Source organism: Pinus tabuliformis, chromosome J, assembly GCF_031772625.1.
Source record: "Pinus tabuliformis cultivar Carrire ecotype Pingquan chromosome J, CPIR1, whole genome shotgun sequence".
NCBI lineage: Eukaryota > Viridiplantae > Streptophyta > Pinopsida > Pinales > Pinaceae > Pinus > Pinus tabuliformis.
The window spans coordinates 688,809,570-688,836,404 of record NC_142295.1 but is presented as its reverse complement, the minus strand read 5'-3'; positions in this window follow the sequence as shown (position 1 = coordinate 688,836,404).

Genomic DNA, 26,835 nt, shown 5'->3' with positions numbered 1-26,835 from the left:
TCTGATCGAGGTTTTCCTGGATGGGACCTGGATTGTCTACCACTGGCCTGTCCGAAGTCGCCCTGAGGGAGCTTGCTCCATGACTCGAATTGAGCTCGCTAAGCTCAATGGTGATTGTGGCCATGAAGGTGGAAGAGCCATGACTGCAGGGGAAACGTAACCGAGCGGCATTGGTCATTGAATGGAAGAAGCTTGGTACTAGTATATGTAAACCTCTGCCCCTACCCCGTCTACTACGAGTGGTAGGATATCTATCCGAGCGCAGGTCCGGGCCAGAAGTTGAAGAGTCTGTCATGGAGGAGGTGGCCTGGCGCCTAGTTTGCTCGTGAGAGCTGCCTCTTCTGTAGCTCATCCGCTTTTGAAATTTCGGCATGGCTGGAGGGGCTGGATGAACCTGGCTTCTTGGAGGACGAAGGAAGCAGTGAAAGGAGAAAACTAACTTGGTTACAGAGCTCAGGCCAGCAAGCGGGTGGTTAGCGTAAGAGCAGGGGGAACAGAGGATGGTTTGAAGGCAGAGCCAGAAGCTCCTCCAGCCAGCCAAAGCCTGGTTTGCTCTTGAGATAGGTCGAAGACAAGCCACTGCAATTGCAATGGAGGAGGAGTCAGAGCGGAGAGGATAAACGCGATTACGGTGGGTTAGTAGCGCCATGATCAAGAAATTAGCCGGAGTAAATGGCTGTCCTGGCGTCATTAAAGACGCATTAAGTTGGAGCAGATGAGGAGTGATGACCAGAGCCTTGAGAGGATATTTGGTTGTACAGAGTAACCACGCACCCATCCATACCACTGGCCACGTGCCTTTAGTGCCGTCAGACACCCGGATCCGGGAGTGGATTTGAACTTGTTACTGACAATATGGAAAAAAATATGGAAAACCCCTTATTTATAGCCCCAATATCTTGATTTTATATTGAATGATCTTCTCAAAATAACAATTTCCTTTTGATATATACCCTCACTTTACCCTATCTTTCCAACATAATTCTTACTGTATAAATATAGCCTCTAGAAATATTTGTGAAAATCTATATCCTTATCACTGTCAAAATTGTGTTGGCAGGGAGTACTATTCAGGCGCTGACCAAATATCTGGGTATAAGTTGTCAAAATTAAAACAATGAAAGCACTACCAAAATATCTGGAAGTGCTGTCAAAACAAAATCAAATATTAGCACTACTAAAGCATCTCACAACGCTGCCTTTTCGATGATTGTTTTAATGTTTCTCTCGATTCTAACAAGAGGTCCACATTTCTTGATTTAATTTGTTTTGTATTTTTTCTTTTCTTGGCCTTGGGCCTTGTTTTTCTCCTTTACTTTGTTTCTGGATCTTCTTCTTTTTAGAGAAATTTGAAGCTTCCTCTTTTTTGGTTGTGAAGTTCCTCATAGGTGTATCATCAAGATCAATGACTTGATCCTTCAAGGCTAGGTTTTGCTACAATTTGGAGTTGAGCCTACACCTATTTGTGGGACTTGTAAGGGGTTTTATCATCCCATACATCTCAGCTAAAGTAAGCTATTTTCCCTTCTTTGTTTGTATAAGTTTGGATGATTTGGTTTGACCCTCTAAATCCCTTATTTGACTGAGCTTTAATTATAAACCCTCCTCATGTTTATCACTGCGAAACTTATCAGTAAGGTTCTCTTCTAGAAACTATGGAAACTGTTCTTGATGAGAGGCTAAAGGATTTTGCTCAAGAACCCTCTTACCATTTCTTACATATACCCTTTATACCTTAGGAATCAAAACAAGGTTTTCAATGTGTTTGTCCACGAAAGATTTCCTTCTGTTTCTAGTAAGGACATATGAGGTTGATTGTTTTTGAATTTCAGCAGTTTAGACAGGGTTGTAAATTCTATTTGTTTCTTTCTTTTGCTGGTTTTAGGCTTGGAAGAAATTGAATTAACAAACCCTCCCCAAAACAAGAAATGCTCCCACGTTTTACCAATTTTCCTAAGGTGATTAATAATTAACAATTTATGATCCAGGTGGATATTGGTGGTCAAATGCCTATTCGACCTATACCTCCAATCGATTTCATCAGTTTCCTTGATTATAGCACAATTTACTATTTTTAGCAGCTTTCAGGGTCCTAAATTTTAGGAGCTATTTTGACCACCCCTAAACGGTGTTTTTTTAAGGTCCGCAACAAGCCTATAGCCATAGTTAGGGGCTTGCCACAAATCCTATATTACTCAGATAGATCTTTCCAGCAAGGTATCATACGCGCCAAATGAAGATCATATGACTAGGTTATGACCCCAGGAAGTTGGTTACCCAACTAACCTTAACAGGGCTCACAAAATCTTAGTGTCCCATCTCCTAGGGTTAGGTTTTTGGTTGTTTAGGGTTTTCCCTTGTTGTTCAATAATAAAAAGGCCATTGAGCATCATTGTAATATAGTTCATAAGCATGTAGCCTCCACATCTCTTCTCAAAGATAAGCTACTGTCACCCAAGCTAATTTATTTCCATTATGTATGTAAGCATATTTTAGTTCTTTGATATTAATGAAATGAAGTTTTATTTCTATTGCATCGCAGTGTTTATGTTTATATATGCATTCTATTGTATTCCTGTATAAGTCTGGATCACCGGTATTAGAGTGGTCTTCTCTTTCTCTATTTTTGTTTGCATGTCCCCAAAGAGGTCAGGTATAAAGAGTTAGGGCTCGAATTGGTTGAACCTTTGCAAGACTAACCTCGCAAACCTTGAAGACCTCCCATGGAAAAAGAAAATAAAGATGTGGGAGTAGGAGATCCTTTCAAAATATTGCTCAAAGAAGCTCTCAAGTGACAAAGGAATGCGATGGTGGACAACATTGCCCATATCCTTTGGCGGTTATGCACATCTGACACATCTTCATCTAAGAACCACTTTGAAGGCACCACCCCCTTTAAGGTACAAGTCAACTTTTACATCCCCATATTTGAAGGCCAGGTAGATGTAGATGCCGTAGATAAATGGTTAAATTTGTTAAAAGGATATTTTTCGGTTCATGATTTTTTAAATTGGGATAATATTACTTTTTCACTCCTCAAATCCGCCCCCCATGTCAAGGACTGGTGGGAAACCTACTGTGAGAAGAGGGACGAGAGGGAAGCCTCACAAGTTTCAACCACACCCACTTGACCTACTGTGAGAAGAGGGACGAGAGCAAAGCCTCAATATTTTCCACTGCACACACTTGGAATTCTTTTCGAGATGCCATCAAGGAGAAGTATTACCCTGTCAATAGCTATGAAGATAAATAAATAAAGTGGATCATGCTGTGGGAGGGAAGGGACCAAGACATGTGAGAGTTCACAAATATTTTTCATACCCTTCACATGAAATTGGGTATTAAGGATTCTTAGTGGAATTTGGTACTCAAGTATTGCGACTGTCTACACAAGTACATCTAGGACGAGATGGAGTTCCTAGAGATCTCCTTGCTCGAAGCCTCCTATAGATAAATTATCAATATCAAGTAGAAATTTAAATAAAAGAAGTGAGACTTTGGATCTATGAATCTGAAGCAAGGGAAAGGCACCCCCAAACCACAGAACAAAGAATAAAGCCAAGGCGGGGCGATCTAGGACAACCCGTCAAAGCCACAAGCAAATAAAAACACCACGAAGATAAAGAAGGACATAGGAAAATGGTGTGAGTTCCATAAGAGCCCAACTCACAACATGAGTGAGTGTCGAGCTAAGCAGTCACTAGTGGGTGAGCTAAAGGCTTTTGAATTAGATGCATGTTCCAACTCCGAGTAAGAACTCAACAAGGGGAATGTCAAAGGGAAACATATTATTGATATAGAGCCCAGTGGCATCATTACCACCACCAAGATCCAAAAGATTGAGCTTGAATATTAAGAGGGAGGGGAGCACCTCTTCCACTTACAGATGTGGGTGAAGGGTTCTCTGCTATAGTTCATTGTTGACAACGAGAGCCAAAATAACCTCATTTTAGCAAAGGTCGCTAAGTGTTTGGGCCTACTGACCACACCACACCCGTAGTCATACACCACCAGGTGGCTTCACCAAGGACGAGATATCCGCGTTAGCCAATAATTCTACCTTCCCTACAATATCAAGCCCTTCATAGATGAGGTACTATGCGATGTTTCTCCTCTTGACGTTTGTGATGTATTATTAGGTCAACCATATTTTTTGAAGCATCATGTTGTGTATGAGTCTAGGCCTCACATTGCTATTATTAATTTTGGGCAATAAGTTATATAGGATACCAGAGGTAGCACTGCCTACCACCATCTCTTTAATCTTTGTGAAGCAATGTAGTGTTGGGATAGGGTCCCCTAGGGTAAATTTTGTAGTCGTTTTTGTTAATCATGTAAAGTCTCCACATTTTCAGGAGCGAAGCACGAAGGTCGTAGGAGTCAAAGGGACTTTAATCCCTTAGTTTGTTAGAAGGTAGGAGTTTTTGTGACCCACCCATGGTTCGTGAACCATGGTATTGTAATGAAAGAAGTTATATAAAGGAGTCATAGCGAGTCATAGGAGAAAACTAGTCATTGAAAATCATTGTATGGGAAAGTAGTCTGAGGTAGAAAAGTTTGTTTTCTATACTTAGGTGAAGGGGAAGTCTCTTGCAGCTATATGCACAGGGAAAAAGAGTCTGTAACAGAAGGATTATATCTAATAAAGACTATTTTGGAGCAATAATTGTGTATCTGTGCCTTTATATTTACTTATGCAATTTATGTGTATTCGCTCTGTTTTCTGCATTTATCTAAAGAAACACTTAATTGATGCATGAAAGTGATAGATCTACATGTTTAATTGATATTATGAATGTTTAAAGTGTTTCGCGAAGGGTTATATTCTATTTTTTGTAAGTTACTGTGATTTCTACATTTTAAGGGTTAGGGTTCGCAAAGGTTGGGATAAAGCACTAGAAGTAATAAAGACCCATCACACAGACCTTTGGATGCAGAAACCTAGTTCTGTCACCCCCCAATACTACTTTGGGTGAGGTTGCAACCTGCACTACGTAGGTTGTTGCCGAAAGGGCCAGTAATTTAGGGTTTTGTTGGTTGGCGCAACTATCTCTGAACCTGGGTTAGGACCCCTAGAGCCAACAAATAATTTCGTTGCTGGGACTGGGATGTGTCCGAGGAATGTGTGAGGTTGAATAAATGGTTCCCAACTAAGAAATAAATCGAGAAGTGGATAGATCAGAAGCCGCACGAATTTGCAGCTCAGGAAAATAGGAATCCGCATCTATCGAAGGAAGAGTGGCTCAATAGGTAACTATATATAGATGAGCATGAAATTTTCTTTTGCTCTTTTTCGTGTGAATTACACCAATGTTTGTCGAAATTGGAAGATAGCCAAGGCACATGGAAGTTGGACAACCCTATTGTGTGGAATCTTGAGTTGGTAAGGCATCTAGAAGCTTAAGAAAACAAGATGGCGAGGGCTGTCGATTGCTGGGTCGATAGCATTTTGGGCGGATTTATCACTAAATTCACGATCGATATGTCTATAAGCTATAGCAAAGCTATATGACTATTCTTCAGAGGACCAAGATGTAAGTATCTAAAATCCCTGAAGACTTGGATTAAAATTCTATTGTGCGAGAAAAGGGTTGTGCCATCAAATTAATGTTTAGAAGAGATTTGATGGGAGCTACACGAAGTTGAAAAACGTTTAAAGGAAATCTAGATTCAAGTGCTGAGTGCAGTCCTCTGTTGGGAACATTTGATAGTGATGGAGAAAGTAGTGTTCTAAGGACACCTCTAGGTGCACTACAAACGGTAAAGGAGGGTATCTCGGGGATATCAAATCCATCCACTCTGTCTCCACCATCACCTCGACCTCACAGACCTACACCTACACCTCCACCTCCACCTCCACCTTCACTATTCAATATGGCTAATGCTACAAAGATGCCCATATTCAAGGGTCTAGGGACAAAAGGCCCTGAACAATTTTGGTTTGTAGCAGATGCTATTTTGAAGTCACAATAGGTTACAGATGATGATTTGAAGAAAGAACAATCAGTTACAACACTACAAGATAGAGCACTAGATGGCACATTAAGTATTGTTTGACGCATCCAAATGTAATACTATATGAGACAAGGAAGGCGCTCAATAGTGAATTCAATGAGCCTAAGTCGCAAGATCAGTCTATGACAAAGGTCAAAGAGATCCAGGAGAAGGTAAATGAGTTTGCATGGGACTTTGATCAGAGACTGAAGTGTCTGCTCTAGCAGGCTAATATGCAGATCACGAATGATCAACATAGGGATTAGTACATTGTTGTGCTATTACCCCATCTGAATTGTCGTTGTCACAACAGAAAATTGGCATGCAAGCTGAAGCATTAAAGATTGCTATGAGATTAGAAGCTTCACCCATTTAGGATACGAATTTGGGGGTGCAACAGATTCAATCGCATTTGGTTAGCTTAAATATGAAGTTGAAGAGCCTCAAAAAGGGAAAGAAAGTCCAAACTGAGGTTCACGCAGAGGTTTGGTGTTTGAAATGAAAAGGTCATGGTCATGATAAGGACCATTGCTCGGTCTGTCAGAATTATCTTATTGGGGGAGCTTGTCCCCCTGAAGCCAGAAAATACTGCTGGGCCGAGCACGAGAGTAGCACCATGGTGCGCTATTTGTCATGTTACAGGACAACATGTGAAAAATAATTTTTATCTACTACAGAAGTTTGTACAGACCCCCCAATAATTGTTTTACAATTTCTACAAATATGTGGGTCATGATGAGTGTCATTGACGAAAGTTATGAATTGATGATGGATAGAACCCCTACATACAAAATGCATGCATAGACTCATCCTCAAGGTCAGGGCGCAATTGCGACATGTATAGGATTCCAAGGACAAGGAAGAGGGCGAGGAGGAGGAAATGGAAGGGGTCGTGGTCAGATCATCTATTGCAATTATGGGGAATCGGGACATTTTGCACGTGATTGTTAGAATCCAACACACCCTTCTTGTCAATATTGTCGACAATTTTGACCATGTTATAGAGTATTTCCAAATGATTATCATGAAGATGCAAGAAAAGAAGACTCAGACTCAACAACCTACCTATAACATCTAGATGATGAGATCTGAACTGCACAAAGAAGGCCCTAGTGTTAATATTGTCACGCGAAGTGGCATAGCTACCTGGGAGGATAAAGGGAAGAAACCCGAAGAAAATGTATGGGTTCGCAAGGCTGCGAATAAGGAGATAGGATTTTATGTAAATAATGTGAAGGAAACATTCATGGAAGCAAAATAGAGCTTCACAGATGAAGGAGTTTCTACATTAAGGACTCAAAGTATGGGAAAGTCCGAGGAGACCAGTACTGCGCAGGATACAAACCCATCATTATTAGCATCATTTTTAAAAACATGAATGAAACTCCTAAGGGATAAGAAGGAAATAGAAGGACTGCAAGAATTGATAGATAATTTCACTGGTAAGAATAAGTCTCTACCAGAACAACACGCAATACATAAGGTGGGAAAAAGTAAGAATAAGAGTGGTCGCGAAATGAGATTAACAGTCCAGATTGGAGAATACGAAATGGACCAGGTAATTCTTGATGGGGTCTGATGGAAATGTTATACCAAAGAAAACTTGGGAAAGAATGGAAAGACTAGTGCTATAGTGGTCCCCGATCCAGCTGAGAATGGCCAATCAACAAAAGATTATTCCTATGGGGCACCTACATAGAGTGATTGTGGATATTGAAGGGGCATGTGCCGTAGCCGACTTTGAAGTGATCGAAATAGTGGACAACGGTAACCCATATCCATCATATGGGGCATTTGATATGAATCTGGTTATCAACCTTAAGAAATGCAACATGACATTTGAAAAGAAAGAACTAAGTGTGATTGTGCCGTTGGATCCAGCTGAAGGTGTGCGATATACTGAACCTGTTCGCGATTATTAGGAAGAAGATAAAATTGAGCAGATCTATAAGCTAACTACATGAGATGAAAGTTAGATCAACCCTACGACGGATGGGTGACTCACGTGGGAGAAGGAAAACTCCTGTAATTCAGATTCAAATGAGGAGCTCGAGCACTGGCATAACCGATTGCATGAAGTATCATCGCTGCGCTGCAACATGCTTACCAAATCGCTACGATTTATACCCACCGAGGTACACACTTTACCATATTATGATGGTTTAGAGGATGTCAATTTATTTCTGGATAAATTTAAAAGGGATGTACCAGAGGAACATCAGTTCCAAGCGCTAAACATTATTCTACGAGCTACGCCTGCCCTCTCGTGGGGCATGCATAAGAACAATTTTGCAGATTGGAAGGAGTATCAAAGAATGATGAAGTTGAGGTTTTGATATGCTAATACCCACACTGTGGAGAAATACATAGGGAAGGAAAATTTGCGTGAGCACTTAGCTCGTTGGACGAAAGAATGGGAGAAGAAACACAGCTAGAGTGGGTTCATATATTCTGCCACACTTTGGATATAGTCCCGATGAATTGGTATATGGAAACGGAGTTGCAACACAAGACCACCTAATGGGATGTTTTGAGAGAAATTTTTATGCTAACTTTTAGCTTTGAAGATGGGTTTAAGTGTATAGGTGAAGCACTATAGGAGATCAAAGCTACTATATTCAAAATAATTGAAGAACTGGGTGAATGGGTACAACTAGATTGGGGTACGTAGCTACTCCATGCGCTCGAATGCTACAATGTGGCTGTGGAGGATGACGAAAAAGATCCCAGGAACATCCACATTCCCGAGTCTGAAGAACAACGTGAAGTCAAGGTACTTAAGGCAGAAATCCCTAATATGTCAGAGCCCTTAAAGACCAAGCAAGTGAATATTGGATCAGAAGCATAATCGAAGTTTGTGAACATAGGTGACTATTGGGATGAAGATACAGTAGATAAGGCCGTAGAGCTATTGCAAGAGTATCAGGACTTGTTTCCCACCAAGTTCTTTCATCTAAAAGAAATAGTAGGGGATATGGGACTCATGAATATCACTTTGAAGCCAGATGCAAAGCCAGTAAAAAAATGCCCCTATCGATTAAATCCTAAGTATAAGGAAAAAGTGCGCAAGGAATTGGATAAAATTCTTGAAGCCAGGATAATTGAACTTGTCGAGGAACCAGATTGGTTAGTCTCATGGTGGTTCAATAAAAGAAAAAGCAGGGTGAAATTAGAATATGCGTAGACCTAAGGAAGTTGAATGACGCGTGTGTCCACGATCCATTCCCTACTCCATTCAAGAATGAGGTACTGGAGAATGTTGGAGATTAGGAGGCCTATTCGTTCATGCATGGATTCTCAGGGTACCATCAGATCAAGATCGTGCCAGAGGACTGGAGTAAGAACACCTTCACGAATGAATGGGCTTGTTTTTAGTATACAATGATGCCTTTTGGGCTTAAGAATGCCCCTGTAATCTTCTCTAGGGTGGTAATTGTGGCCTTTAAGGAATTCATCCATAAATTTTTGTAGGTCTACTTCGATGATTGGATAGTGTTCGGGTTAGTAAAGCGACAAGTTTCTAGTCTGTGCCTCATGTTGGATACTTGTCGAAAGCATCAGATAGCCCTTAATCTGAAGAAATTCATATTCTGCGTACCCTACAAGATACTCTTGGGCCATGTTGTTTACAAGCAGGGATTGATGGCAGACCCTGCCAAAATTGTAGTAATCGTCAATCTAGAAGCCCCGAAGAATGTTAAGCAATTGTGCACAACGTTGGGCCATACAGGATATTATAGGAAGTTCATCAAAGCGTATGCGCAAATCATTGCGCATATGGAAAAATTATTAAAGAAGGATGTGATGTTTTGTTGGGACGAGGATTGCTAGAAGAGTTTGGATGTGTTGAAGGAGAAAATGGTCACCGCGACCATTTTAGTGTTCCCTGAATGGAAAAAGGAGTTCCATGTACATGTAGATGTGTCCTGCATAACATTAGGAGCTGTGCTGACCCAACCAGGCAAATGAGATATTGACCATCGAATAGAATTTGCAAGTAGAAAATTGTTAAAGGTAGAAAAGAACTATTCAACCATAGAGCACGAAGGTTTAGCAATGGTGTATGTGCTGAAGAAATTCAGACACTATCTGTTGGGTGCACAATTCAAGATGTATACCGATCATTCTTCTCTAAAATACTTGGTCAATAAGCCTTTTCTGGGGGGAAAGATTTGTAGATTGTTACTGCTTTTCTAGGAATATGATTTCAAAGTAATTGTGAAGCCAGGGTGCCTGAATGCTGGTCCAGATCAGCTATCACGAATTGAGAATAGGGATGAGCCTACGAGTCTAGAGGAAGGATTGGCTGATGTGCAACTCTTCGTTGTTCCCATCGCAGATGACCATTTTGTAGGTATAATTCAATTCCTATCTATAGGCACCGATCCTGAAGGGTATTCGATGCAACAAAAGAAAGAACTGGTGGTCTGGGCTGCAGATTTCTCTGTTATCATCAGACACTTATACAAAATGGGCTCTGATGAAATATTGCATAGGTATGTTCTGGAGTATGAGAAGAAAAGTATCCTTGCAGAAGTGCATGGAGGAGTAGTGGGAGGACATTATGCTGGAAGAGAAACTGCGCAGAAGATCCTATGTGCAAGACTTTGGTGGCTGACTATGGATAAGGACTCCAAAATATATCACAGGGTGTGCGATGTCTGTTAGAGGATGGGGAGACCGTCATGAAGAGATGAATTTCCACTGAATCCGCAAGTGACGTTGTAGGCATTTAATAAGTGGGCAATAGACTTTGTGGTACCAATACAATCACTGGGGAAGAACATAGGGGCTAGATATATCATTACCGCAATTGAATACTTAACCAGGTGGGAAGAGGCACAACTTATAAAAGATTGTAGCACTGTTACTGCAACAAAGTTTATTTTTGAATATATCTTGTCTCGGTTTGGCTACCCTAAGATTTTGATGAGTGATAGGGACACACACTTCTTGAATGAGACCATTGGTACATTGCTTGAGGAATTCCAGATATATCACCAGAAGTGTACACCTTATCACCCTCAAGTGAATGGCATAGTAGAATCCTTCAACAAAATTTTGGAAAGTGCTTTGACGAATATTTGCAACACGAAGCGAAATGACTGGTATTGGTGCATACCAGCGGTCCTATGGGCGTATAGGACTACCTACAAAAAGTTGACAAGATAAACACCACTCAGACTGGTATATGGGCAAGAGTCTGTAATGCCCATGGAGTACATAGTGCCAAGTTTACAATTATAGCAGTTATGGACATGGCTGATTGTGATACCAAGGAAGAACGGTTCGCACAACCCGTTGAGTTGGAGGAGGATCGCTTCTCGGCTGGATTTCATCAGCAGGTGCAGAAGGACTATGAAAAGGAATGTCATGATCACCATATCAAACAACACACCTTTAAGATCGAAGATTTAGTGTTTCTATATGATAGTAAGTTCATGAAGTTCCCGAGAAAATTTTAGATGCATTGGCTGAGGCCATATGTTGTGAAGGAAATTACAAATGAAGGCGCAGTTCAGTCATGAAGCTGAATGGGGAATTATTTTTGGGAAAAGTTAATGGGAGTTGATCGAAGCTATATAGGGGTGATCCCACCTCTACGTGATGACTATATGACTGTGGGATAGTCTTAGTACTCCAGGAAGCTGCAAGGAAGTACGAGCTACTAAAGACCTTGCGCACATAATGGAGACAAAAATATTCTAGGTCTTATTTGAGATAGAACTAAGGATGGTGATCAACCAACGTTCAAGGTTATCACCTACTTTTCACACGTAGTACAAAAATGTCTCTGGCTTAGGCATATTTCCACAATCTGCACATTCGCACAAAGAAGGATGCCTAGGGCATATGGCACAAGTTGCCTTACTTGGTTGTCGAGGAAGATATAGTAGGGGTTATCAGCAAGTGGCCAAGTGACTAGCTCACCCCTTTTGACTCTGACGCAGGTACCAGTATGGTTGCTGAAGGTTCAACAATATAGACCACGGTAGCATAAAATAATAAGGAAGCACAGAAGGCTTCCGCTCAAGAAAAAGTTGAGCAGAAGAAAGAAGCTGCTACAAGGGAGAAAGAAGAGACGACCAAGGAAAAAGAAGTAGTGCTGGAAAAGACTACGTCATAGGCCACCATCGACGTCGATGAGTTAGACATCGAGTGAACACCTATGGAGGAGGAAACAGAGGTAGAAGAAGAAGGGGGCACAAAGTTGGAATCCCCCTTTGTTGTCAAGAAGAGGAAGAAGAGGACTTCCATAGGGTCAGGCAAGAAACAAAAGTCCGATAAAGTAGCGGGCATGACGCCTTTGTTCCTCACAGAGTGGGACCTGGATGAAATTGGGGATGTGGTTTGTGATGCAAGGATGAATCTAATGAGAAACTTTGAAGCCCAATACCAGAAAACATTAGGGAAGGTACAACAGGGCCTGCGGGATTTGTAGGTACAAACAGGTCGCATTCAAGTGAGTGTGGGATAATCGAGAATGAAGCAAGCGAGCGGGTTAGTCTTGGACACATAAATGATCATGGATCTCTGCACAGTACAACTGCCAGAAGGGTCTCGACCAAGCGACTTAGCCGAAGAGAAGGAACACCTACTACATATGAAGAACCTGAGTCTGAATCTAGCCGTGCTTCCCATTCAGAATTTGCACGAGCTAAACCAAGAGGTGTCAGACGAACTCAGGATACGGGAGCAACACACACTGCTAGTTATCAATGAGGTAAATACGAATAACTAACATATCTTTGAGGAAAAGGCATAGGCCCTCAAACAAAAAGAGGAGGTAAGATCATAAAGATAACCCCTTGAAGAAGATATTGCATAGGCTTGCAGTGAGCTTCCATAGCTTAAGATCCCAACAGTAGCAGCCTCCACAGAGAAAATTCAAAAGATGGCCACTGCAATTAAATAGTCTAAGGATGAAATTGGTCAAGTCAAGTTTGAGCTACAACTTCAAATCTTAGAGTTACAACTAAAGCTGCAACCCACTACTCCCCCAGAAGTCAGAGAGCAGTGCATAGCTGCTATTAAAGAAGCAATGGCCACCTTAGAAGATGCAGCCAAGGGTTGCACTGAGCTATTTGAACAAACCATGTAGGTATGGATCTTGCTACAAGAGGATCCAAATCTTCAAAATATTGGAGCGGACATCAAGGAAAAGCAAAGACAGTTTGATGAAATCAGGTTAACAGTGTGGACCTTAGCCTCGGTGTAAAGGTTCGCTAGATTACAAGAAGGAAAACTCATTCAGACCGAAATTGATGAGTTGCGTCACAAGGAAGTGATCATCTCTTCAAGGACACAACCATGGGCAGACGAGGCCAGTCAGTTGACTATGTCAATGCAGAGCAAGCTCAAAGGGCTACAACAGACACAAAAGACCATGAGCCTTGCAGTTGAAGGCCCAACCACTGAAAAATGGTCGAGGAAGTGCGTCAAGCTGCTACAGAGGGAAAAACAGACCTTTAGATGTTAAAGATTGAGTTCAGTGAGTTGCAGGCGAAGATCAAGGCACCACCAGTAGAGTGACTCGAGGACAAGTCACGAAATTATGTTGGGGGCCTGTTGGGACATGGTCCCTTGGGGTAAATTTTGTAACAATTTTTGTTAATCATGTAAAGTATTCACATTTTGAGGAGCGGAGTGTGAAGGTCATAGGAGTCAAAGGGACTTTAGTCCCTTAGTTTGTTAGAATATATGATGTTTTGTGACCCGCCCATGGTTTGCGAACCATGGTATTGAATGAAAAAAGCTACATAAAGGAGTCATAACGAGTCATAGGAGAAAACTAGTCATTGAAAATCATTGTATGGGCAAGTAGTTTGAGGTAGAAAAGTCTATTGTCTGTACGTACAGGAAGTGGAAGGTTCCTGCAGTTGTGTGCGTGGAGATCTTGGTAAGTTTTCAAGTTGAGTGCATGAGCCCCTGTAGCTATGTGCGTAGGAAAAAAGAGTGTGTAACAGAAGGATTTTATCTAATAAAGACTATTTTGGAGCAATAATTGTGTATATGTGCCTTTATATTTACTTATGAAATTGATGTCTATTTTCTCTATTTTCTACATTTTTCTAAAGAAACACTTAATTGATGCGCGAAAGTGATAGATCTACATGTCAATTGATATTATGAATGTTTAAAGTGTTCCGCGAAGGGTTAGATTTTGTTTTCTATAAGTTACTGTAATTTCTGCACTTTAAGGGTTAAGGTTCACGAAGGTCAGGCTAAAGCCCTAGAAGTAACAGAAACCCATCACACATGTTATCTCAAAATCAATCCCTTGAAGGCTGCAGACCAGGAAGACTTCAAGTAACTATTTCAAACCAATATTTTAGCTAAGGCTTAGCCTCCTTAGCCTGAGAGGGCTCTCTCAAAGGATTAAAGGTTTTTTGATTATGATCAAGATGGCTAACTCTTTGTGAAACAAATAGGAATGAAGATGGTGGAAACAAAATTAACAAGTATCCATTGGGCTTATGGAGTCATATGTGATTTAGTATTAATAGTAGGATTGGCTTTGCATAAAAGTCAAGGCATTCAAATTTCAATATAGGTAGAGCACACCAAATACAAAAAAGACAGTCTACGAGTATATGAAGGAAATTAGAACACTGCAAGTGATTTCTAAGTAATCAAATACTCATAACACTGTAGATAACATGAAAAGACAACAAAAGAAAATCATACATTGAACTCTCTATGATTCTTGAGAAGCATAAGCCGGTATTGTATTACCAAAAAAAACAGAGTCTTTACATAAGCCAAATATCAGAGCCTTTTTACATAAATTTCCAACCCTGGTTCTGTTGCTCTTTCTCCAATATATAGAGCTCTTCTACTTAATTGGGACTCCTCCTCCAGCATGAGGGGAACTTGAAATCTACTTCTAATGACACCTATTCAAATCTTAACTACCTATTAAATGTAACAAACTGTTACTAGACTTTCTAGAGATCTAAATCAAATAGGAGTCTAACTCCATATTATCCTAATAATAGCCTTAATTACAGTCATTCTCGTTCTTTGACATGTGGTCCCTTTTTAGTTTGGCTATGGTTAATGTTCAAAGCTCCATACTGGTCTTCAATGTCACATCTTCTCCATTGCCCCTGAAAAATAGAAAACTGCCCTTGTTTATCGGCCTTTGGTTTTCTTCAAAGATGTTCGAATCCAATGAACTATGCCCTTCATCTTTGATTATAAAAAACATATCAGAATGCCACGTCCTTGAGGTGCTGTCAACCTTTTCCATGTGAAGACAAAAGCTCCTCCAAGCTGTCTGATAAATCTTGGACTATAGTAAATGAGATCACTTTATAACAAAAAAGTTTAGAGTTGGATTCGAATATATGTTTCTTCCACCTGTCTTGACCTTGTTGAAAGTTGATAGCTTTAGATGATCCCTTGAATATATTCATTTTTCAAAAAAATTCCCTTTGTATTTCAAAATTGGTTGATTGAGTTTAGATTATGTAGCTTCAGCAGTTCTGTAGCGCGCTACGAAACTGCTGTGCATTAGTCATCATCTTCAGTAGTTTCATAGCGCGCTACGAAACTGCTGTGTAATTCCAAAAAACACAGTTTCAACCAAAATTTTGCTATTTTGAGCCTCTTGATATTTAAATATCCTTTTCAATTGCTCCAAAGCTTTTCAAAACTGAATGGAAAGGTATGATTCTTCAAGAAGGATTATAACAAGGAAAACCATCAAAATTTGAAACATAACCTTACTTGATGTGTGACTGCCTTAAGGAAATTATTTCTGTTGGCTCAACTGTATCTTTAAATCTTAAATTTGTTTCTTTGTATTGACATGTCCTTTTCAGCTTCCCTGAAGCTATCCAAAATTGGACAGGGTAAATCATCAAAATTTGGAACTTATCCTTAAATGTTCTTAGAAACTAGGAGACTGCTTCTTGCTCTGTTCTGGCTGAAAAATAGGTCTTGGGACAGAGTTCATATCTTCTCATAAAAAATATATTTGGAAAAACTGAAGGAAGATTTTTTTAACCAATCCATGATGAAAAGAAACCTCTTTTTTTTTTTTGAAACATCTTTCCTACCGCCCATAATGCATATTTGAAAAACAGGTGTAAAAATATGCTTGTGAAAAACTGCACCTACAACAGTTTCGTAGCGCAACTTTGGTCCTTCATTTCTCCCAGATCATAATGGATTTGAAGAAAGTGGAAGAGGTTTTTTCACTTCAGTATCTTAGGAATGAAAACCTCTTTCACTTTTCATATATGAGTTTTAAAATGTTTAGAAACTCTTCTAGAAGTTGACTAGTAAAAATAAGGAGACAAAGCTCCTCTTTTTTAGAGTTTCATTCTTATGCTTGTCTTCAAATCCTTCTGCTGACCATGTTGTCTATTTAATCAAATGAAATGCATTAAATCAACCATATACCCTACTCAAATAATTGTGCTGAGACAAAACTTCTTTAATGGCGCCCGGAGCATTATGAATTAATACTAACTATGAGATAATGACCATTTTCATAACATAGAGTTTAGAGTTCATGGATGTCCTTCCTGTCCTTGTTTTTCCTTTGCTTGATGTTTATACCTTGTAAGTAATCCCTTTCCTTGAATTGGGAAATCTCAAGGTTGGTAGACATCAGTTTCTTTTTTGACTTCCTCAAAGCTACATTCTTCTTCTTGAGTGCTAACTGCCTTACTTGAGTTGAAATGGAAAACTCTGATGTATGCTGACCCTGAGCTTTTCCAAGTGCTTCTTATGCATGAAAGGAACATGAAAGTGACCAAGAGAAATTCTTCCTCGCATTACCCCTTTTCTTTGAAATTTGTTTAGTGATAACAGTGGCTCCACTTGGGATAGTGTGCCCTTGTGGTACACTAAGAACCTGCAATTCCAGTGCCTTATCCTCTTATGATAAACAAAAATTTATTTGACAAGAATCTCCTTTAAGTTTGTTGGGCCTTTAGCTCGGGCTTAAGATTGATGATCACTATATGAGAAAGAAGTCTATATCTACTGAAAAAAATGCTCAATCAACCTTGAGCTTATTTGCAGTTTCCTACCTACCTACTAGCTGCAATTTCCACTTTAGGTCAAGCAACATGATATTTCCAATACAACCAATCAATTGTCCTTTCTGGTATTGGAGGCTCTTGACTACATTCGACCTCAAAATAACCATGATAGTGAGATGACCAAATCAACTTATAATGTACCTGATTTTCATAATGCAAATGAAAATGAAATACTGGTGTGCAAAGCTTTGCCATGTATTCACTTATAGGGTCAAAGAAGACATAGTTATTTTGATGATCATTATAACACTCTATCTCTTTAGACAACTGATCCTCAACCACACAAAATTCCTTTGATGTGCTATCCAACTGCCTTTCTGCATGATTCCCATAGACAATGTAATTTTCCTCACTATTGTGATCACTCTTTGATGTAAGCTGCTGCAAGGGATTACAAAAATGAACAACCTTTTCCTCTGCCTGAGGGTTATAAAAGCTATCTTCCAGTACTTCTTCTTGGTGTTTGCAATCAATTTCGTACTCTTTATGATCAAAGGACTGGCAAGTTTGCTACATCTTCTCATTCATCTCAGGGGATTGGACATGGTTTTCATAAGTAAACCCCTGCTGATATTCATGTTGCATTTCATGGGATGTTATACTTTCTTCTTGGTGTTGAAATGCATTGTTATGAAGAGCCTCTAAAATTTCTTCATCCATAAATTCATCATCATCATAACAATCCTCCAAGTACTGAATAAGACTTAAAGAATGTCTACAACAATCTTTGAGCAGCAATAAGGAAGGATAACATTCTTTATACATCTCATAGAATTCATCATGAAAACTAGCAAGTGAATATATTCAACCATTTTCCAAACTTTTATACCAAGACCATGCTTTTCCTTCTAAAGTGGTCATAAACATCTTCATGAGACAATCTTTAGGGAAATGAACCTTAAGACTGCGTACATGCATATGGAACTTAACCAAATGAAGAGCAACATTGTCTTTCTTTTCATCTTTGAATATTGGAAGATCATCTAGCCAATCAACCTTTGGCATAGGATTTGGAAAACCAGGGATATGAGACCGATTCATAGGAGCATACCTGGCATTCATTCTTGCAGTGGAACTCATCTTGAAACTTCATCAAGCCACTGATCTTCTAGTAGTGGAGTCACCTTCCAATTTCTTATTCGATGTGTGGAGTCACCAAGGTAGTTTTGCAGCCTCAAAAAGATGTCTGAGCTCCTGCTACCTTCAGAAGTTCAGCCTCTTAATTTCGGGAATGAATAGACTTCAGGCTCCCGGCAGACGCACCAAAATGTTATCTCAAAATCAAGCCCTGGAAGGCTGCAGACTAGGAAGACTTCAAGTAACTGTTTCAAACCAATCTTTTAGCTAAGGCTTAGCCTCCTTAGCCTGAGATAGCTCTCTCAAAGGATTAAAGGTTTTTTGATTATGATCAAGATGGCTAACTCTTTGTGAAACAAATAGGAACGAAGATGGTGGAAACAAAATTAACAAGTATCCATTGGGCTTATGGAGTCATATGTGATTTAGGATTAACAATAGGATTGGCTTTGCATAAAAGTCAAGGCATTCAGATTTCAATATAGGTAGAGCACACCAAATACAAAAAAGACAGTCTACGAGTATATGAAGGAAATTAGAACACTGCAAGTGATTTCTAAGTAATCAAATACTCATAACACCGTAGATAACATGAAAAGACAACAAAAGAAACTCATACATTGAACTCTCTACGATTCTTGAGAAGCATAAGCCAGTACTGTATTACCAAAAAAAACAGAGTCTTTACATAAGCCAAATATCAGAGCCTTTTTACATAAATTTCCAACCCTGGTTCCGTTGCTATTTCTCCAATATATAGATCTCTTCTACCTAATTGAGATTCCTCCTCCAGCATGAGGGAAACTCGAAATCTACTTCTAATGACACCTATTCAAATCTTAACTGCCTATTAAATGTAACAAACTGTTACTAGACTTTCTAGAGATCTAAACCAAATAGGAGTCTAACTCCATATTATGCTAATAATAGCCTTAATTACAATGATTCTCGTTCTTTGACATGTGGTCCCTTTTTATTTTGGCTGTGGTGAATGTTCAAAACTCCATACTGGTCTTCAATGTCACAACTTCTCCATTGCCCCTGAAAAATAGAAAACTGCCCTTGTTTATCGACCTTTGGTTTTCTTCAAATATGTTCGAATCCAATGAACTATGCCCTTCATCTTTGATTATACAAAAAATATCAGAATGCCACGTCCTTGATGTGCTGTCAACCTTTTCCATGTGAAGACAAAAGCTCCTCCAAGCTGTCTGAAAAATCTTGGACTATAGTAAATGAGATCACTTTATAACAAAAAAGTTTAGAGCTGGATTCAAATATATGTTTCTTCCACCTGTCTTGACCTTGTTGAAAGTTGATAGCTTTAGATGATCCCTTGAAGATATTCCTTTTTCAAAAAAATTCCCTTTGTATTTCAAAATTGGTTGATTGAGTTTAGATTATGTAGCTTCAGCAGTTTCGTAGCGCGCTATGAAACTGCACAGCTACGAAACTGCTATGCGTTAGTCATCATCTTCAGTGGTTTCGTAGCGCGCTACGAAACTGCTGTGTAATTCCAAAAAACACAGTTTCAACCAAAATTTTTCTATTTTGAGCCTCTTGATATTTAAATATCCTTTTCAATTGCTCCAAATCTTTTCAAAACTGAATGGAAAGGTATGATTCTTCAAGAAGGATTATAACAAGGAAAACCATCAAAATTTGAAACATAACCTTACTTGATGTGTGACTGCCTTAAGGAAATTATTTCTGTTGGCTCAACTGTATCTTTAAATATTCAATTTGTTTCTTTGTATTGACATGTCCTTTTCAGCTTCCCTAAATCTATCCAAAATTGAACATGGTAAATCATCAAAATTTGGAACTTATCCTTAAATGTTCCTAGAAACTAGGAGACTGTTTCTTGCTCTGTTCTGGCTGAAAAATAGGTCTTGGGACAGAGTTCATATCTTCTCATAAAAACTATATTTGGAAAAACTGAAGGAGGCTTTTTTGAACCAATCCATGATGAACAAAAACCTCTCTTTGTTTTTTGAAACATCTTTCCTACCGCCCAAAATGAGTCTTTGAAAAACAGGTGTAAAAATATGCTTGTGAAAAACTGCACCTACAGCAGTTTCGTAGTGCAACTTTGGTCCTTCATTTCTCCCAGATCATAATGGATTTGAAGAAAGTGGAAGAGGTTTTGTACTTCAGTATCTTAGGAATGAAAACCTCTTTCACTTTTCAGAGATGAGTTTTCAAATGTTCAGAAACTCTTCTAGAAGTTGACTAGTAAAAATAAGGAGACAAAGTTCCTCTTTTTTAGAGTTTCATTCTTATGCTTGTCTTCAAATCCTTTTGCTAACCATGTTGTCTCTTTAATCACATGAAATGCATTAAATCAACCATATACCCTGCTCAAATACTTGTGCTAAGACAAAACTTCTTTAATGGTGCCCGGAGCATTATGAATCAATACTAACTATGAGATAATGACCATTTTCATAACATAGAGTTTAGAGTTCATGGATGTCCTTCCTGTCCTTGTTTTTCCCTTGCTTGATGTTTATACCTTGTAAGTAATCCCTTTCCTTGAATTTGGAAATCTCAAGGTTGGTAGACATCAGTTTCTTTTTTGACTTCCTCAAAGCTACATTCTTCTTCTTGAGTGCTAACTGCCTTACTTGAGTTGAAATGGAAAACTCTGATGTATGCTGACCCTGAGCTTTGCCAAGTGCTTCTTATGCATGAAAGGAACATGAAAGTGACCAAGAGAAATTCTTCCTTACATTACCCCTTTTCTTTGAATTTTTTTTAGTGATAACAACACAGACCTCTGGATGCAAAAACCTGGTTATGTCATCCCCTAATACTGCTTCAGGTTAGACTGCAGCCTCCGCTATGTGGGTTGTTGCCAAAAGGGCCAACTGTTTAGTGTTTTGTTGGTTGGTGTAGCTAACTATGAACCTGGGTCAAGACCCCTCAAGCCAATATGCAGTAAGATCATTTCCCAGACCAAGAAATTTGTATTCCTTATGATTCACCCTTAGGGAAAGAAGAATATTTTGGCCACCTCAACGACCTCTAGACAAGGCTCCTCCGCATGACATCAGTAGATAGACCAGGTCATGGAGGAGTACAACAACATGTTCACCTCACCCACAGGGATACCCCTACACTGTCAAGTCAAGTACTCCATTGACCTGACCCTCGGCACACCACTACCCAATGGACCATTATATCAACGCTCTATTTTGGAGAACGATGAGATTAGGAGGTAGATTCATGAGCTGTTGTAGAAAGGGCACATCAGACCAAGTTCATTACCCTATGGGAGCCTAATCATGTTGGTATAAAAGAAGGATGGAACTTGGAGGCTCTGTATCGACTATCAGGCGTTGATTAAAATCACTGTCTAGAATAGGTATCTAATCCCATGGATTGATGACCTTCTGGGCCAACTCAAGGGTTCCAAACATTTCAACAATATTGAATTGAAGTCTAGTTATCACCAGGTACCAATTGAACCCTTTGATGTGTGGAAGACTTCCTTCACATCCAAGGAGGGCCTTTTTGAATGGCTGGTCATGCCTTTCGGGTTGATGAATTCCCCTGCAACCTTCTTGCGGTTGATGGACGACATCTTGCTTGATGGGGCTTGGACCCAAGTTCAAAGTTAGTTGTGCTAACCGAAAAAACCTTACACTACCAGCTCTTTTGGCAACAACCTGCGTAGTGCAGGTTGCAGTCTCACCCGAGGTAGTATTGGGGGATACTAGAACCATGTTTCTGCATACATAGGGATATGTGATGTGTTTTCTACATATCTAAGGCTTATCTTGAACTTCACGAATCCTAACCCTTGAAATCTAGACCTTATAGTAAGTAACAGTTAATAGATCTATGTCCTTCATTGATTGCGCTAAATGTGCATAACATCATACAAAAAGAAGATCTACGTATTCACGAATCTATTAAGTAATTTTCTTGATTAAATGCATTCAAAAGTTCATAAATACAACAATTTCAGAAATAAACAGTAATACAGAGTTACACAGATATTACTTCAAAATATGTCTTTATTATGCATCAGATTCTTAGTTACAACTCTTTCCAACCCTGAGCACGTAGCTGCAGACTTACGAAGGTCTCCACACACATAGTTGCAGGAGCCTTCCCCTTCGCCGAAGTACAGAATAGACAAAATCAGAATCAATTCATTCAATTTTTGCTTGCTTAGCTATGAATCTTCTATGAATTCCTTTTATACTCTTCTTCATTACAATACCATGGTTTGTGAACCATAGGCTAGTCTAAAAACAACTTGACTTTAGCAAGCTTAAGGGGCTTTGACCTTCATAAATCCCCTTTGACTCCTATTGACCTGCATTATTCGCACTCCACTCCTCAACATGTAGAGAATTTACAATATCTTTAACAAAACTTAACAAAATCTAACCCAAGGGACCCCGTGTCAACATGCCCCCAACACAAAGTCGTGACTCGTCCCGAGTCACTCTATTGGTGGTGCCTCAACCTTTGCTTGTAGGCCGTTAAATTTGATCTTCAATGGTTGAAGATCTGTTGTTTCTTGTGCGACGACCTAGTGAATTTCTTTGACCAACTTCTTTGTCGTTGGACCTTTGACTGCAAGGTCCATGATCTCTATGTCTACTGAAGGGATTTTAACTTTCTTTGGACGTTCTACCATAGTTGGCTTGCTTCATCAACCCATGGTTGCATCCTTGCGGAAATGATATAGGCCTTTCGACGCAGCTCATCAATCTGAGTCTGTATGAATTTCCCTTGCCGGAGTCTGGTGAACCTCTGCACAAGTGCTAAGATCCATGTTGTCGCCCTGATCTCATCAAACTGTAGTTGGTTTTCACGGATGTTGGCTTCGATCATCTGTAAGTGTGGGTCCTCCATCGAGGCCCACATTTCTATTGTCTACTCAAATAATCCTCTGCAGTCCTTGACTGCAGCCGAAAAAGTTGTCATATTTGCTTTAACGGTAGCTTCACACTGCTCTCTAACCTCCAGAGGTGTGGTTGGCTACAGCTTCAGTTGAAGCTCTGAAATCTGCAGTTGCAGCTCAAACTGAACCTTTTCCAATTTCCTCCTTGGATTCCTTCACTGCAGCAACTAACTTATGAATTTTCTCCGCAGAGGCTTCCTTGGCTGGAATTTGGAGCTCAGGGAGCTCACTGCACACTTGGGTAAGGGCTGCCTCTAGCTGCTAATTGTGCTGCATCACCTCGTTACAGGCCTGCACTTTTTCTGCAAACATCTGTTGATTATTAGTCTTTACTTTGTCGATAATCAATAGAGATCTTTTCTCCTAGACGCGGAGCTTGTCTGAAATTCCTTAGTGTAGCTCATGCAAGGTTTGGATAGGAAGTGATGTAAGGTTGATACTCATGTTGGTTATATGCAACAACCTGGCTTGATCCTTAGCTGTTTTGACATGCAAGGAACCCTCTGACAACATCACTGCGCGGAGGTCTGAATTTAGTTATGCCTTTGATGTTCCGCTCGCTTGACTCGCCCTCATTTAACTCACGCTTGCTTAACTCGCGCTCACTTGACTCGCACTCTCTTGACCCACACTCGCTTGTCCCATGCAATTTTCCATGCCCTGTTGCATTTTGTCCAGTACTGGGTTGTACTGGCCCTCTGACGTAGCGCAAAAGTGGAACTCATAAAACCCAATAATCACCCCACGGATCCCCTTTAAGCTATAACCCGACTGTTCTTTTTTTAAACTGAAATTCACTAAAAAAATAAGCCAAAACAAAGGGATTTACCTTTTTATATTTGTGTGCTTATCGTACACTGAAATTCAACGCACCGTTGCTTTGGAATCGTCGATCTGGATCGGTGAGATCTGAAGGTCATCAGAGATTTCGGATAGAACAATAGATCAGGTGCCAACCCTTCCAAACAATTTACCACCTTTGATATGCCTGAAATATCGTCCACTGTAGCGAGACCGCTTGGTGATCCAACGGTCAAGGTTAATCACGATCCAACGGTTGCGATTGAATCAAACAATTGCAATCGCAATGTTCCCTTGGCCATACTCCTTATGCTTCAATGCGGCGATGCGATAACCCTTCGTGGACCCGATCGATTATCAACCCTTCTCTATAAATTTTCGGATCTGGTTGTATTGCAAAGTCAGAATTCAACGATTCAACAAGCCGGTTCCTCTCCACTGAAGCGATGTGATTTGGGTTCCACGGAACCGATAACCTTAAAAGCCTCCATCCATAATATTTGAAGTCCAGATTCCCAAATATGAATGTGTTTTGCGACGATTCTTAGTGTATTTTTGGTTTTACGCTTGCGGAACCAAAACGATATATTTAAACTCATCGATTACTCTTTTAACTTACTATTATCTATTGTAAAGCATGCAAATGGGCAATAATTGAGTCTCTCTTGAACACAAAAAAAGCATATGAAAGCATAATACGATTTCCACAGGTTTGATAATGAAATTACACAGACAACATCATTTATTCATAAATAAAAGGGTTACAGAGTCTCAGCCTTGGGCCTGATTACAACAAAATAAAAGACCTCTGTTTCCTATGAAATCCACACACTATTTTTCTCTCGCTCTACTAAATCCACTCCTCAATCCTCTCTCTGTTTTCATTACATTTTCCTCCCTTTTATAAATCAGATATCACTCTAACTATGTCTAACAAATCAATCCCTATTTTAATAAATCTAACCACAAATCTTCTAATTCCTAGCTCTATCTCACACCTATGCTAACAACTCATCTTTGAGCCTAAAATAAGACAATTTCTAACTTATTACAATAATGAAATACAACTCATTTCTTGAGAGATAAAACTCTCTCAGTAAAACTGCCTTTTGACCCATCAGGTCAATGAATTTCAACTTGTTTAGCCACAACATGTGAACAAACTTTCACATTGCTGGCTAAGTCTGGATGCTCTTGCATCAGACTCCCATGGAAGAAAAGAATCGTCCTTCAAACTCTCAAGACTTACTCCATACTTCTACAATTCTGTTGTTGTCAACCAGCTAGCATCCTCCACTGGCTGTCCTTTCCATTTGACTAGATATTGGAAATAAGTATGTCCTCTGGTTCTTTTGGATACTCTCTTCTCCAAAACAACGTCCACTTCTTTCTTAGTTGTCTTTGGATTTTGTTCTTCCCAGTTCACAGTTTGAACTTCATCTCCTGTAGTTTTCTCCTGTAGCTCTATCTCTGCCTCTTTGTATGGGTACAAATCTACAACATTGATGATAGGTGATATTCCAATCCCTTCTGGCAACTCTATTTCATATGCATTAGCTGAAAATTTTCTTACAATTTTACAAGGTCCTATCTTTTTCATTTTCCGTTTATTATAAGTTTTAATAGGGAATATTTCTTTTCTCAAATACACCATCACTAAATCTCCCAATTGGAATTATTTCTCTTTTCTTTTCATATCTACCCTCTGTTTGTATTTGTTGCTTCTTTCCTGTAATTTGCCTTTGACTTCTTCCTGTAGTCTCTGCATCTATTCTACAAACTCTTCAGCTTTTGCACTTCTGGTCTCCTGTTTACCCAAATCCCTGAGCTCATACACACCTCTTAGATTCATTCCAAAAACAATCTGAAATGGACTCATTCCAGTAGTTTGGTTTGGAGTATCATTATAAGCAAACTCAGCTTGAGCTAGTGCTAAATCCCACTGCTTAGGATTTTGATACACTAAACTTCTCAATATATACCCAAAGCTCCTGTTTGCTACTTCGGTCTGTTCATCTTTTTGAGGATGGTATGCTGAACTAAAACTGAGGTTAGCTCCCAGTTTCTTCCAAAGAGTTCTCCAAAAATTCCCTACAAACTTTGTATCTCTATCAGACACAATACTTACAAGCAATCCATGTAATCTTACAATTTTTGAAAAAAATAGATTAGCTATATGTGTTGCATCATAAGTCTTCTTACAAGCAATGAAATGTGCCATTTTGGAAAATCTATCTACCACAACATAAATGGAATCATTCCCTCTCTGGGTTTTTGGTAATCCCAAAACAAAATCCATGCTAACTGCATCCGACAGTCGGTCTGGTATTGGCAATGGCTGATACAATCCTACATTCTGACTCCTTCCTTTTGCATGTTGACATATCTTGCACTTCTCAACAAATTTCTTAACATCAGTCTACATTTTTGGCCAATAATAAAAAGAATTCACCTGAACAAAGGTTTTATCCTGTCCAAAGTGACTAGATAATCCTCCACTATGTTTCTCCTTTATTATGTTTTCCCTCATGGAACATTTGGGAGTACACAACTTGTTGCTTTTAAATAATAGACCTCCTTGAATGAGATAGTCCAATCACTGACTTCTGTTATGACTCATTGGATTCTGAATTGTTGTATAGATATCTTTGAAGTCTGCATCATCCTTATACATTTCAATCATTTCCTCAAATCCTACAACACCCACTTTGAATTCTTGCACAATAAAACTTACCTTGCTCAATGCATCTACTACTTTATTTGACTTACCACTCTTGTGCTTTATTACAAAAGTAAAGCTTTGCAGAAATTCTACCCACTTGGCATGTTTCTGATTCAGCTTCAGCTGGTTATTGATGAACTGTAAGGCATGATTGTATGAATATAATATGAATTCTTTTGGCAGCAAATAATGTCTCCATTTTTTCAAGGCATGCACAATAGCATAAAAATCTTTATCATAAGAAGAATATTTCTTCTTTGCAT